We start from the raw sequence: 13,847 nt of genomic DNA, 5'->3' as shown, positions 1-13,847 counted from the left end.
ATTTATAAAGTTTCCATAAATTAGCTTGTTATAGAGTTACAATGTTGTGCTTTCGAGTGCAGCTGTGCTAAGAAGTGTCAGAGAGCGCCTCCTTGGCCCCATAACTCTCTATTCTACAGTAACTCTAGAATTGCTTGTGGTGCAACAGTGCTGGGTCACTTGGACACCGCATCCCCGAGCACTGATATATATATATATATATATATATATCCACTCAGACGACCCTTTCTGACTCACTCATCTTGCCCATGAAGGAAAGAAAGAAGAAGAGAGGGGAAAGGGGAGGGAGGAAAGAAAAATAGGGTTTTTGGCCTCTGATTCATTTCTCCGCTTTTATGAAAATTGATCAGATCATTGTAGGTGACTTCCATCCTATTTTTATTTTCAAAGATTTTGCTTTCGACCATTTGATTTTTCTCAAATTGATTTTATTATATTTTCTCTAGATTTAATGAACCTCCAACATGTAACTTTATTTATATCACAATACTAATTATTCTGGGTATTTTGACTGGTCAATTTCGTAATTTAATTGATTAAAATCATAGTTATTGCATTTTATATGAATTACACAAAATAGTAATTTTGGCATTTTAATTTGATTATATTATTAAATCAAGCATTGTAAATGAATATGAGCATGCTATTGAATAATAACTTGTTGATATTATTTTTATAATATTTTATTAGTGATAATATGTGTGAAGATAAGTAAAGGGTGATGAATTACTGACATTATTTGGAGACTGATTTATATTTGTATATGATGATGTGCTGATAGACTTTCATTTAAATATTGTAGTTTGATGTTATCCTCTATTGATTCATTTGATTCTTTGATTGAGAGTTATAAAGAGTTAATTATTGTGCAAACGGATAAGAGTGACGACTTTATTTACAAAGTCAACGTTTACTAATTTACTTATTTCTAAGAAAATATCATATAAGCTAAAAATCCTTATTTATTTAGTATGATAACTTAGATATGATTTATTGTATTATTGCACTGCTATTGATTTACTATTATTGATTTATTGCACTGTTACCGCCAATCCCCTATTATTATAATAATTTACTGAATTATTATTATTGAGCATGTGATTCCTATTACTGAGCATGTAATATAAGCTATTGATTGAAAATGATAATGATATAACTGAACATCATGTGTACACTCCTATACGAATACTGGATAGTACTATAATGTATTGATATGCATTTTGGAAGTTTTCATAAGTACTTCCAGTTTACTGATTTATATGATTTCTTTAACATTTGAATTGTATTTCTACAACATATGATTTAAGAATGTTTGTTTATTGCTTTAACATATATATGTACTATATTATACTATTTTACTAGCCTCCATACCTTACTAGTTTATAGGCTTTATTTTTACTACATGTGTTTTACTGTTTATATATATATATATATATAATTCTATTGTTCTTTTTGCAAGCCATCATTTAAAAGGGCAAGAATATCAGGGAACTAATTAAATGTACACCCTAATATGCAAGTATAAGAAACTTATAGAGATTGATCTAAAGATGTAGTCATCTAAGGCATGCTCCACTCATAGGGGAGCTTTCCTAAATAAGTTTCTATAAGGGAAGATACTTGCCCTAGTAAGGGTCAATCCAAAAAAAGCTCGACTAAGGAAGCACACGCCCCAATTAGGTTTGAGAGGGAAGACCCAAGGAGGTACTCACATGATCAAGGAAATCACCCGCAATTACCCTACACGAACTAGCCTTTTTAAGGTGATTATCTCAAAGGAGCTTGCCTCCACCAAAGGGCTGCTCACCCCATATGCAGAAGATGCTCACCTAACTAAACTCAGCTAGATCAACAATGCTCACTTAGTTGGTGCCTCGATCTAAGAGATGCTCAATGAAGGCATTCACCGTAGGTACTCAAAAGGATCCAAGCCAAGTAATTTATGGCAGGACACATGTATTCACTCTAGCAAGTCCACATATCTGTAATAGTCAAATACTATATCATTTTATTATTCTTATGCACTTATGCTTAACCTTTCCGTAACTGACCTAGTCCTAATAAAGGGTTAATGGACATTTTTGGGACCTTCAGCCATCAAAGTTTATGATATTGAGCATAGATAGATTTCTTCTCATTCATTACACTTCTCTCTTTCTCTTCATGACGACATGTTAACTAATTTTGATCGTAAATCAAGGCATAGCCAAATATGATTTTGAATTCAACATATATGTAACTAATGATGTTAGTGAACAATTTTTTAATAGTTCATGCATTTGAATATTTCTATCTTTATCTAATTTTACACTCATTCACTTTTGCCTAGTCACCTTTACTAATGTGTTAGGTAAATTGTCTTTAACCAAATGAGCCAAATTTCTCAAGACTTTCCTAAAGTTGGAAGAATGCATAAAGGTAGCCTTTTGGACAATAATGTGGACGCACCACCTGTATGAATCACCCTGGTGGAAAAAAATTAAGCTATATTTTTCAAATATTAAAAATAATAACTGAAAAGACTTGATTCCCTCATTACTTTGGTTAAAAAATTTTTCCTAATAAAAAAAATTTATTTAAAAATTATTTCATATAAATATTTAGGCTTCGTTTGGGACAACTTTCTAAGATAGTTTTTAGTACAAAAATTTCTAGTTCAAAAAAATTTGTACTAAAAAATAGCATTAGAAAGCAATAAGAAAGTTGTCCCCAACGAAGTCTTAGGCTTCGTTGCTTCGTTTGGGGTAGCTTTTTTGTTGCTTTCTAAAACATCATTCTAGTACAAAAAATTCTTTAATTAGAAAATTTTATACTAGAAAGCCGTTTTAGGAAGCAGTACAAAAGCTGTCCCAAACAAAGCCTTAATTGGATTGACCAATAAATTTCTTTACTAATGTCAAAGGAAATGTCACTCATCTAAATATGTTTGAATTAGTTATAAAAATATTATCAAATGTTTTTTATGTGAATAAATTTCAGAAATATAATGTTATTCTTTGTTGTGAAGCCATTTATTTGAATTTGGTTGGTTAATTTTTTGTTCTCTATATTTGTAGGTTTGTTTTAATTAATATTTAATATTTGTTATTTGTGTTGGATTTATTATTATTTGACTTTGTCGTGAATATTACTATTTATGTGGGGGCAGCAGTAGGTTTTTATAAATTTGATAGTGAATGTGGGCAAAAGTAAAATTTTTAGAAGTTGATGTAGGTATTATAAATATATTCTTTTTTCAAAAATCAAATAATAATTTTCTTAAAGTTTCCGCACATTAAAGCTTTGTTTGTGACTGCTTTCTTAATGCTTTTTAAACTAGCTTGTTAATACAATTTTTTTAAAAAAATTTATGAACTAAAAAGCTGCTTTAGAAATTACTAAGAAACTTGTCCCAAATAAAACCTAATTGATCTGATTGTAAAACAGTAAAAAAGTTGACCTAAATGAGCTCTAAATGATCACACATACACAAATAATAGCTTATCAATTAACACTACTAAAAAATTGGTTTTTTAGCAGCAGATGCTAGGAGCGGTTTTAGAACTGCTGCCAAAATCATCTTTTAGCATCGGTTTTAGCCGCTGCTAATTGCACCGGTTTTAACCGGTGTAATTAGCACCAATTTAACTAATGCAATTAGCCCTATTTTTTAGCGCAAAAAAAATGTGAGACCTCGTTCCTTTGCTGTTGCTGTAGCTGCTGGGAAAAGTGATATTTTTCCCAGGATCGTCCGGGCCGATTGGAGATCGTCCAGGCCTATCTGCACTGTAGAAAATATCGTCCTGAGAATAGTTCTGGGAGTCGTCCAGGATGATCAATTTTGGTCTGATCGTCCCGGGACGATGTGGCGATCGGCCGGGCCGATCCCACTAATGATATAAGAAAATGTGCCTTTTGAGGAGAGAGAAAACATTTTTATAAATCAGATATTTTGAGGAGAGAGAAAGGGCGAAAAGCAAAGGAAGAAGTCCGATTCGGGGTCCGCGAGCGATTTTCGTCGTTTGTTGCTGTTGGATATTTTGTTTGTCTCACTGTAAGGATTCCGAACCCTACTTCTGTTTTCAGAGATTTTGAGATTTTGCGAAATGGTGCTCAGATTTGTGTTTTTGTAAGCGATTTTCGTACCCGGTTTTGGTACTGGCAAAGATTTCACCGTGTAACTTTTGGTATGTTGTAGACGTGATTATTCTGCGTTTTGATTATTTTCTGGCGGATTTCGTCCGGTCCGTTTTGGTTCTGCGGAGTTTTATTTTGACTGCAATTTATTATGATGTCCGAACTGGTTTGAGCAGTAGGAGAATAGTCTTAGAATGTTGCTGTGCACCGTTCTGTATTAATTTGGTGAATTATAATTTTTGGAGATTTTTGTGTAAATTTGACCGACTGCGTTACTCTGCCCGATTTTCGTACGATTTCTGATTTGGTTGAAATTGCTAGATTGAATTGATATGTGCATGACTATTGATATGATCGTTTTAGATTTCTTTATTATTGATTATTGCATCGATTATTGCTTGACTGATTGATACTGAAAGACAATGGGAACCTGGTTGAACGTTGGTTGAAGATAGATATTGACCTGTACAGGATGGTGGGCCGACGGGCTTTCCTTTAAATCATAGACCATAGATCATCGATATAACGATTGGGAGTTATAAGGAGTTTTTATATGCCGACGAGCGGTCGACGGGCAAAAGATGTGACGACTCTTCTTGATAGAACCAACGTGCGGATATCTACATACAGCAACTCTCTACAACCACGCACTATTGATAATAGCCAGTTTACCTGGTTGATCATAGCTAGTGTTTGTGCTTGTCGAGTAAGACCATTGTTTAGGAATTACATGCTTGCATCATATGGATTTCCTTTATGCATTGATTATTGATTCGAATTGATTGCTTAACGTCCGGATTTCATTGATTTCATTGATTGATTTCATTGATGATCATCGAGCATTGATACTACTATTGATTATTGATTATTGATATTGATTATTGATATGGACATGGACGGACATAGATTCATAGATCATTGATACCATTGATTTATGCATGATTCGACTTGCTCATTGTAGATTATCGTATTGCTTTTCCGATGATTTTCTCGACTTGATGTGATCATAAGATACGCACTAATATTGATATGGATCATGCGTATTTGAGTCATAAGAGATCGACACTGAGATTGATATAGATTGTATTGATTCCTGGCACCGATATTTGATATGGATTCGTGGTATTGATAGATATCGACAGCGACATGAATATAGATTGGAATCGATGATAGATGCGACGATCGAACATTGATACAGATATAGATATTGACATATGAATATTATTGATACGACAGATCCTGATAGGTTATTGATATACTGATACATTGATTCGTCGTGCCGTATATTGACTCGTCGTGCGTTTATCGATGATTGATTGAATGCCGTATGGATTTGATTTATCGTAGAATTGATTTCTTGATTTTCTATTGGCCTGATGATTTCATTCTATTGATTTGATTTTCAATTGATCTTTCGCCGTACTGGATTCGATTGTTTTGGGACTTGAGGCTGATTGATATAATTGACTGGAAAGTGCTTTATTGATTGAGATGATTTCCCTACTGTAGCATCGTACGTCGTCATTATTGAATCCGTCGTAGTGTCATTGAACATAATTGGATTGACTGATTTGCAAGAGTACCGTTCTGATACGAGTCCTTATTGAATTAATTGACGCTATTGATTGCTATTAATTGATACAGACACCCTATTGATTTGATTGATGATATGGATACAATGAATTGATTAGACGATACGGACTAGACGACACGATTGATTGAACTGATAGTATTGATTGATAGGAAGTTACTCTGATGATTTTCGCTGCATTGACTATTGACTATTGATAGATTTGATTTGACGATGGATTTCCGCATTTCATAGACTCATTGACCATTGATTGACTTGATTTTTTATTGACCTGCATATTGATAGAATCGCCGTGCTTTGATTTCAGTTGTAGGCTTTGGTGACCTGCTGGGCTTTGTAAGCTCATTATATGTGGTTAATATTTCAGGTGCAGGGCCTCCAGTCTGAAGATCTTTCCGTCGAGTTCTGTAGCTCTTTGTTTTGTAGCCTTGGTAGGCTTTCTTTTGTAGCCGGTGCGGCTATTGTATATGACCTCTTGGAGCTTTTTGTCTGTGCTCTGTTGTACTATATTGTGAATTATAGTATCCGCTGCTTGATTTTTTCTGTAATGTAATTATCTCTGGCTCTGGATGTATATATTGATATGAATAAAGAATGAAGAAAAGAAAAAGAAAATGTATGATCGATCAGATGAATCCTTTCACTACACGGATCTTGGGGGGCGTTATAAAAAATCCCTAATTCCTAATTTTATGCGCTCCCAAAAAGTCTTTTAACATCAGTTTTGACTGCTGCTAACCGCATCGGTTTTAACCTGTGAAATTAGCACCAGTTTTAACCAATGCAAATAGCCCAAATTAATGAGCACCAAAAAAGCCCTAATTCCCAATTTTATGCCCGCAGTCTCTGAAGTTCTGCTCTCCGTCTTCTTTCCTTCCTGCGACCCAAGCAGAGCGCGACCCAAGCGGAGCGAGATGCATTGCGTCGAGCATCACATATGCTCGCGGAGAGGTGCCAGAGCCCACTGCACATCCCATTTGCTATTCTTTTCACTGGAAGACACATGAACGGTGTGAGGAAGAGACCGAGGAAGCTGAGCACAACGAGGAAGAACGGCTGCTTTAGAATCTTATGCGAAGTATCATTAACCTTTCTTCTCATTGGTTTTTTTTTCCTCCAAATAGCTACCATTCGTTTTCAAGTTTGCAACAAGAAGGCCTTCATTGTTCAAGAATAGAACAACGGGATCTGGAAGGTTTTTTGGCCGTGGAGGTTGCAGGTTACCTTCTTCTTTGTCCAACAATTGGGTTAGTTTAAACCATACACTGATGTTGTCAATTTCTTTGGTCATGTCCAGTTAATTTGAAATCAACTGGGTAAACTATAAATGATATACCTGATATATGAATTTATAATGTTCTCTTGATTGACTTGATTTAGAAATGGCATATCTTGTTTTTATACCTACAAATGAACTTAGGATTTATTTATGGATTTCTATGTTAACTTAATGATTTTATAGATTCCAAATTTTAAATGATTGGAGCTTAGATGATATGTTATTTTCTTGGAAGTCTTATAGTTATATTATATTTTATCATTTAAATAGCTTAAGTTATATTAATTTGAAAAATGTAAATTTATATACATAACACCAAAACTATGCCACTTGTTGCCAAACAATCCCTATGGGTGAATTTGAGGCGGCTTTTTCTTGTGACATTGTTGTTATATTTCTATTTGGTGACAATTTTAATTATCATTATTTTCAAAAAACTTTTTTTTTTTTGGGAAAATTTCAAAAAACTTTTATGATGAGAAGTAGCTTTTTCCAATATGATTTGTTGTACACCACTTGACCCCTACAAAGCATATAACTTCCAACAATTCAAAGAAGATGGGGATAAAGATAAAATCTTTCCAATCATTGTGCATGTCATAAGTTGCTCCCCACTTGCCTTCTTTCATGAGCAGATCTCGTGATCACTATTTGATTGGTTCTTCCAACTTTTGAACTTTCATTGAATCAAGACCATATATATAGCAATCCACTAATGCCTTTTATTTCCATTAACTTCACAAATAACTATTCCTATCTAGCTTTCACATGGCATTTTAATAGTGGGGTGAATGTGTCCAATACATTAGTTGATAAAATTAGCGTTAGTAAAATTTATGCCATGATAAGAAGTTTATAGTCATGTATTCTTATGTCCCGCATTAGGGTAAATTTGTGATAAAATATATGAGTTGAACTACATAGGAAGTATTGTTGTATGTTCTATTTTCATGACAATAATATAATTCACATGTTTTTATAGTTGCGTTGAAATGATCAAGCAATGTTTTAAATACTAAAAATATGCATAAAAAATAGATGTGTGTCAAGGATACATCAAAAGACCAAAAATGTGGATGGTAACACCTAGTGGTTGCATAAACCTGATGTTTGCAAGTTTATGAAAGTGATGGTTGCATAAAAATTTAAGTGACCTAATGAATTTTTATTCTTAGCAGTGACTTGCAAACTTATTTTTCACTTAATATGGATAAGAGTTGGATTACAAAAGCCAAGTGGAGTCGTGATTATGTAAATGGTGTAAAGAATTTCATAGAGTTTGCAAGTCGAAGCCATAATTCGTTAGGGAAAATTTTATGTCCGTGCAAATCATGCATTAATAGGTACTTCCAATCTATGAAAGATGTGAAAGACCATTTAATTTCCAAAGGATTTTTTGCTGGATATGTTATATGGAATCAACATAGGGAAGAGCATTTTATTATAGGTGAATGTGCAATGAATGAAGCATCTGGTGCCACACCAAAGTTAAAGAAAGGCGAAGCTCCTTTTGAGGATATAAGAACAGATGATATAGATGGATTATTAAGAGACATAATATGTCTAAATGATTCATTTCAAAATTCAGAGGTGGAGCATAATGAGTTCAATACTAATGAACAAAATCATCATGATGAGAAATTTGCAAATTCCAGAGTCTGTTATATTAGGATCATATCTAGGTGTCAATGCTAGAGATCCTGTATTGGCACCCATATCCTTCCTAGATTAGAAAACTAAGGGTTTGGAGCCCTTTAAGAAAAAACTGTTAGCTGACGTGGAGGTAAGCAAAATATTATATAAATTTCAATAAGGTTTATGTAATGAGTAATAAAATATTTCTTTATATTACAATCAAAGTTTGCATTTCCTGGACATATAAGTCACTGGATTCTTCAATCCATTGGAGTTAAGTGGCGTAATTATAAGACTAATTTAAAAGCTGAACACTGGGATAGCCAACCTATCGAGGAAATTATGGAGTCTATTCCATCTGATGTTGATGCAGCGCAGTGGTGTCAGATAGTCAACCAGTGGTCACAACCAAAAGATAAGGTTAGTACCATTGTTATATTTAATTATATATATTTTTTGCAAATTAACATGAAATTAGATTCATATGTAACAGGAGAGGGCCGCCATAAATGCTGCAAATGCAAAGAAACAGACTTGTCCTCACACTATGGGCCGTGTGAGTTCTATTCCTAGGCAAAAATAGATGGTATATATAGGGGCGGAGCCATGATTTTATTCATGTGGGGGCACAAAATTTTAAATTAATTAAAAAACCCTCAACCTTTTTCATCCGGACTTGGGACCGGCATTGGTGGTTTTAATTTTTTTAATCGTTAGATTCATTAAAAAAAGATAGAATATATAATAAAATAAAAAACTTACATATCATCTATAATTTCTCCCACTGAGTATTCATTTTTTGAAATTGTTGTACAATCAATTCATTTTCAATACTATTGAATATATCTTTTTCAATATAAGTAAGTAAACAATCATTCATCCAGGAGTCTCCCATACTATTGCGTAAACGATTCTTTATAATATTCATTGCAGAAAATGCCCGTTCGACTGTTGCTGTAGCAATCATTCATCCAAGGAGTCTCCCATATATTATCATAGATTCACAACTCACACCATCTAGATTTCTTAGGGAAAGCCGTCCAGCATTCTAATTTAGCAAATATTGCAAGCAAAAAAGAGAAGAAGCCTTAAAAACATACCTTACAAAAGGAGAACGCCGGTGGTGGTTTAGATGGGAGCAGTGCTGCTGGCTGCAAGAGTTCTTAGGGCTGAAAACGACGAACCTCGAGCATAGTCCCTATTAGCGTGTGAGATGAGAAGAAAAGCGGGACGGGATAGCTGTCAGCTGGAAAGTTTTGGGGAAAAGTGGAATATTTAATGTATTAGGGATGAAAAAAGTAAATAATTTATTTAGTTTATGCTGTAAATAATGAATAAATAAATGATATTAATACTATAATATATTACCAAATTAATTACTGTGCCTGTTGACTTAAAGGGGCTGTGGGGGCAAGTGCCCCTAGTGCCCCCACACTACATCCGCCCCTGGGTATATATTTAGCTTTATATAATTTTTTTATTCACATTTATTAACTAATTACTTAACAATCAAAATTTTTTGTTATAGGCTATCAAGGATAGATTACTATTATGAAGAATTAACAGACTACATAAAGATGACACCTGATCATCTGAAGATGCTAAACAGAGATGGGTAAGTTCACTCTAGCTATAATTTTTTATACTTAATTTGTTACTATTTTTTGTTTCTTTAAAACAAAAGTTAACTAAATTTATTATAACATAGATACAAGCTTGCGAGCTTTTGGCTGAGGATGGGCTAACACCAGAGGATGGTAATGTGGAGGCTAACGAAAGAGTGTTCAGTATTGTTATGGGGACTAAACACCCAGGCAGAGTCAGAACCCAAGGGTTTGGTGTCACTCCTACACGATATTTTCCACATAGCACGAACGAGGGTAGGAGTAGCGGTGGAAGCAAATTAAGTGAAATTGTAAATCTAAGAGAGGAGGTAAATCATTACATACTGAAATGAGGGAATTCATGCAACAATGTTGAATGCAGCACCCACCTCAAGGAAGCTCACAAATGGCATGTAAAATTTCACATTTTAATTTTAATTTTAATTTTTGTTATTTGAATACTAATAGTTTTCAATCTTCTTATAATTGATAGGGCGGCAATGAAATCTCTTCTGAAAGATGATATTATGGGAGATAGAGAATGGCATTTTGAAGAAAAACTATGTTTGTGATAAATGGGTTTAAAATGAATCTTGGTATGAAAGTATACTTTTTTTGGATGTTACTTAAAGTTTTGATATTATAGATTACTAAATATGAATGATGAATGCTCTTCTCTTTTTGACATATCGATGACTTAAAACTTCAAATATAATACTTTGGATGAATTCTTGTGCTTTTTTGCTTGTAGTGAGTTTATTTTTATTTGTTTCAATGAGTATGTAGAAATATTCGATGAATGGTGTGTGATATTCATCATGAATCATGTGGTCGTATGATTTTTGTCGTTCTTTATTCATTTCAGCAAGTATTTTCTTTTTATATGGAGTGGAATTAAGCCCACAAGTTTTGATATTGTGTTAAGCTGTTCCCAAACTATTCTTGGAATGAAGCCCGCAACTTTTGTTTTAGAGAGGGAAAGTTCTCTTCTATGGAGCACACACTAGTGATGAATTTTTGATGCAATTCATAAATTGTTGCTACTATAGATTGATTAATGCTTAACTACTCTTGAGTTGTCCCTAGTTAGTGATGGGTTGTATTTCTCTTACCAACTAAAATAATATAACATATTCTCATTTCTATGTCTTCGATGGTTGTAATACTATCCATTTGTCTTTACAAATTACATTTAAAAAAAAAAAATCTGGAAGCTTGTGGAGGTTTTAACCGCCACAGCTTTCCAGATTTGTAGCGGTTTAATCCGCTACAATGATACGAATATATTTTATTAAAGCTAATTGTTGCGATTATGTCCACTGTAATTCTATATACTTGTAACAAATTAAACCGCTGTTATAAGTTGTGTCTACCCCAGCGCTTTTAAAACCGCTGCAGAATGTCTTTGCAGCACATTACAGTCACAGCGGTCGAGCAGCGGTTTAGAAACCACTGCAAGAAAATTTGTGGCGGTTAAAACCGTCAGGAAATGTCTAATTTTGTGCTGCTGTAGCCCTTTTTTCTAGTAGTGTAAAACGATGATTTTTTTTTATTATTTTGAATAAAAAAATAAAACTCAAGATATCATCATAAAAGTGCAATAATTATTTAATATCATATACAATCACTGCATTATGATTACAAATATATATGTATATATATGGAAAAAAATTAGGTAAGAGCTTATGATTCAAAATTTTACCTTAGAGTGTAAGATAAATCATTATTTTTTTAATATAAAATATTTTTAGCATAATTTTATAGTAGAATAAATTTATTATATATATATTTGTAGTTTTTGTTGGTTGTTGTTTGGGTCATTAGCTCAAATGTATTTTCAAAAAAATGAAGCAATAAGACAAACTAATATATATATATATATATATATATTAATGGTATATTGTTTGAAAACCACAAAAATAGTGTTGCATTTGATATGAACTCTTGGATCTTGGTAGGAAGATGAAGTTCTTCTTGAACTTCTTTGATGAGAGAGAGAGAGAGAGGAAAGAAGAAATCAAAACTAATCTTATTGCTTGGCTTAAAAAAAAAAAACCAACTCTACCTCAATAATGGTTAATGTATGCTTACTATATAGTAATATATTCACTATATTCTTATATGATTTTGGCAAAGAGCTTATGAGAATAATTCTTTGATCTTCCTAGCTCCTCATTCTTGACATCTACATTCTTAAAATCAAGAATAATTTAGTTAAATTCATCTATGTGCTTTTTCAAGTCTTTGCTTTTATTTTTTGGTTGAGAGCTTATGCTACCAACTAAAAGGTCGTGGGTTTAAGTCTTGCGTATGCGATGTGTGTGTGAGTCTGCCTTAGTTGGCTTAAATGTCCCAAAAAAAGTCTTTGCTTTCATTTATCTGCAATATGTATAGAGCTTTCTTTAGATACAATCGGTTGGTCAATGATTCTTCAAGTACAATGATTCTAATTTCTCCCATACTTCTATAACAAAGCCCTATTCAGCTACTTCCCTCAACACTTCATCACCGAGCAATAAAAGAATTGCACTATGAGCCTTCAGTTGGGTTTGTCTAGCCCTTGCCGTGTCTGTTACGATAATAAGGTATTTCTTGAAAATCGCCTCAGAAGTTTCATGATGAATAAGGAGAGCCTTCATTTTGATTCTCCATAAGCCGAAATCATGTTCACTGGTAAATTTGTCAATTTTGAATCTTTGCATCAACATGATCTTGAACCATAGTAAGAATTCCATATGCTGCCCGAATTCGACTGTAAGAATAGCTCCCAAGATGCCTCGCGCGCGTCGCCCTATGCTGCACCAACTGTTCCGAGCTTCCAATCGCATAACCAAACCGCGCCTACTACTCCCACTAGCGGTCGAGACCAACTTCACATTCGTGTGCATCCTCCCATTTCATTTAGAATCCCGAGCTGCACAACTAGCCCAGTCAACAATCTATGTTGTCGTCCTTATTCCTGTACAAGCAGCCCATGCCGATTAACCCTTATGATTCCCCAACCTGCTTCGCGTGACCACTATGGATCTATTGAAACTCTCGATCCTTTCCATGCGCGACCACCCAGCACGCGCTAATCCTTTGTATAATCGCACCAACGTGCCTTTGCCCGACCAACTCTCATTTCCCCATGCAAGCCCAACACATGCGCCTGATCTGCGTGATCTCCTCGCTCACGCTCTTGCCTTCCTTGCACACCACTCGCGTATACAGGCCATGGCCACCGTGCAATTTGACTCAATCTCCTTCCAGCATGTCCCGTGCATCCGTTCTCCTCTTTCTTTAATGCAAGAACTTCCTCTACCTCTACCTAGCTCTGATACAACTTGTTGGATCTTGGGAGGAAGATGAAGTTCCTCATGAATTTCTTTGATGTGAGAGAGAGAGAGTGAATTAATTATTTGGAAGATTCAGTTCCGAACCAAATTCCAAAGCTAGATCTTGGTTAGTGCAGCTCCGTCGCGATCCAGCACGGGCGGGATCCGTCTCGTCTCGGGTCGGGTCGTGACAATTATGACCTCTAAATATATAAAGACTTTATTGGATAAATTGCACTTAGGAATACTACAAACCTAAAGCTAGATCAATCACAATGTGAACTAATTTAAATCACATAAAAATC

This window comes from Dendrobium catenatum, unplaced genomic scaffold (assembly GCF_001605985.2).
Source record: "Dendrobium catenatum unplaced genomic scaffold, ASM160598v2 original_scaffold_31010, whole genome shotgun sequence".
NCBI lineage: Eukaryota > Viridiplantae > Streptophyta > Magnoliopsida > Asparagales > Orchidaceae > Dendrobium > Dendrobium catenatum.
Note: the sequence above shows the minus strand (reverse complement) of the source record.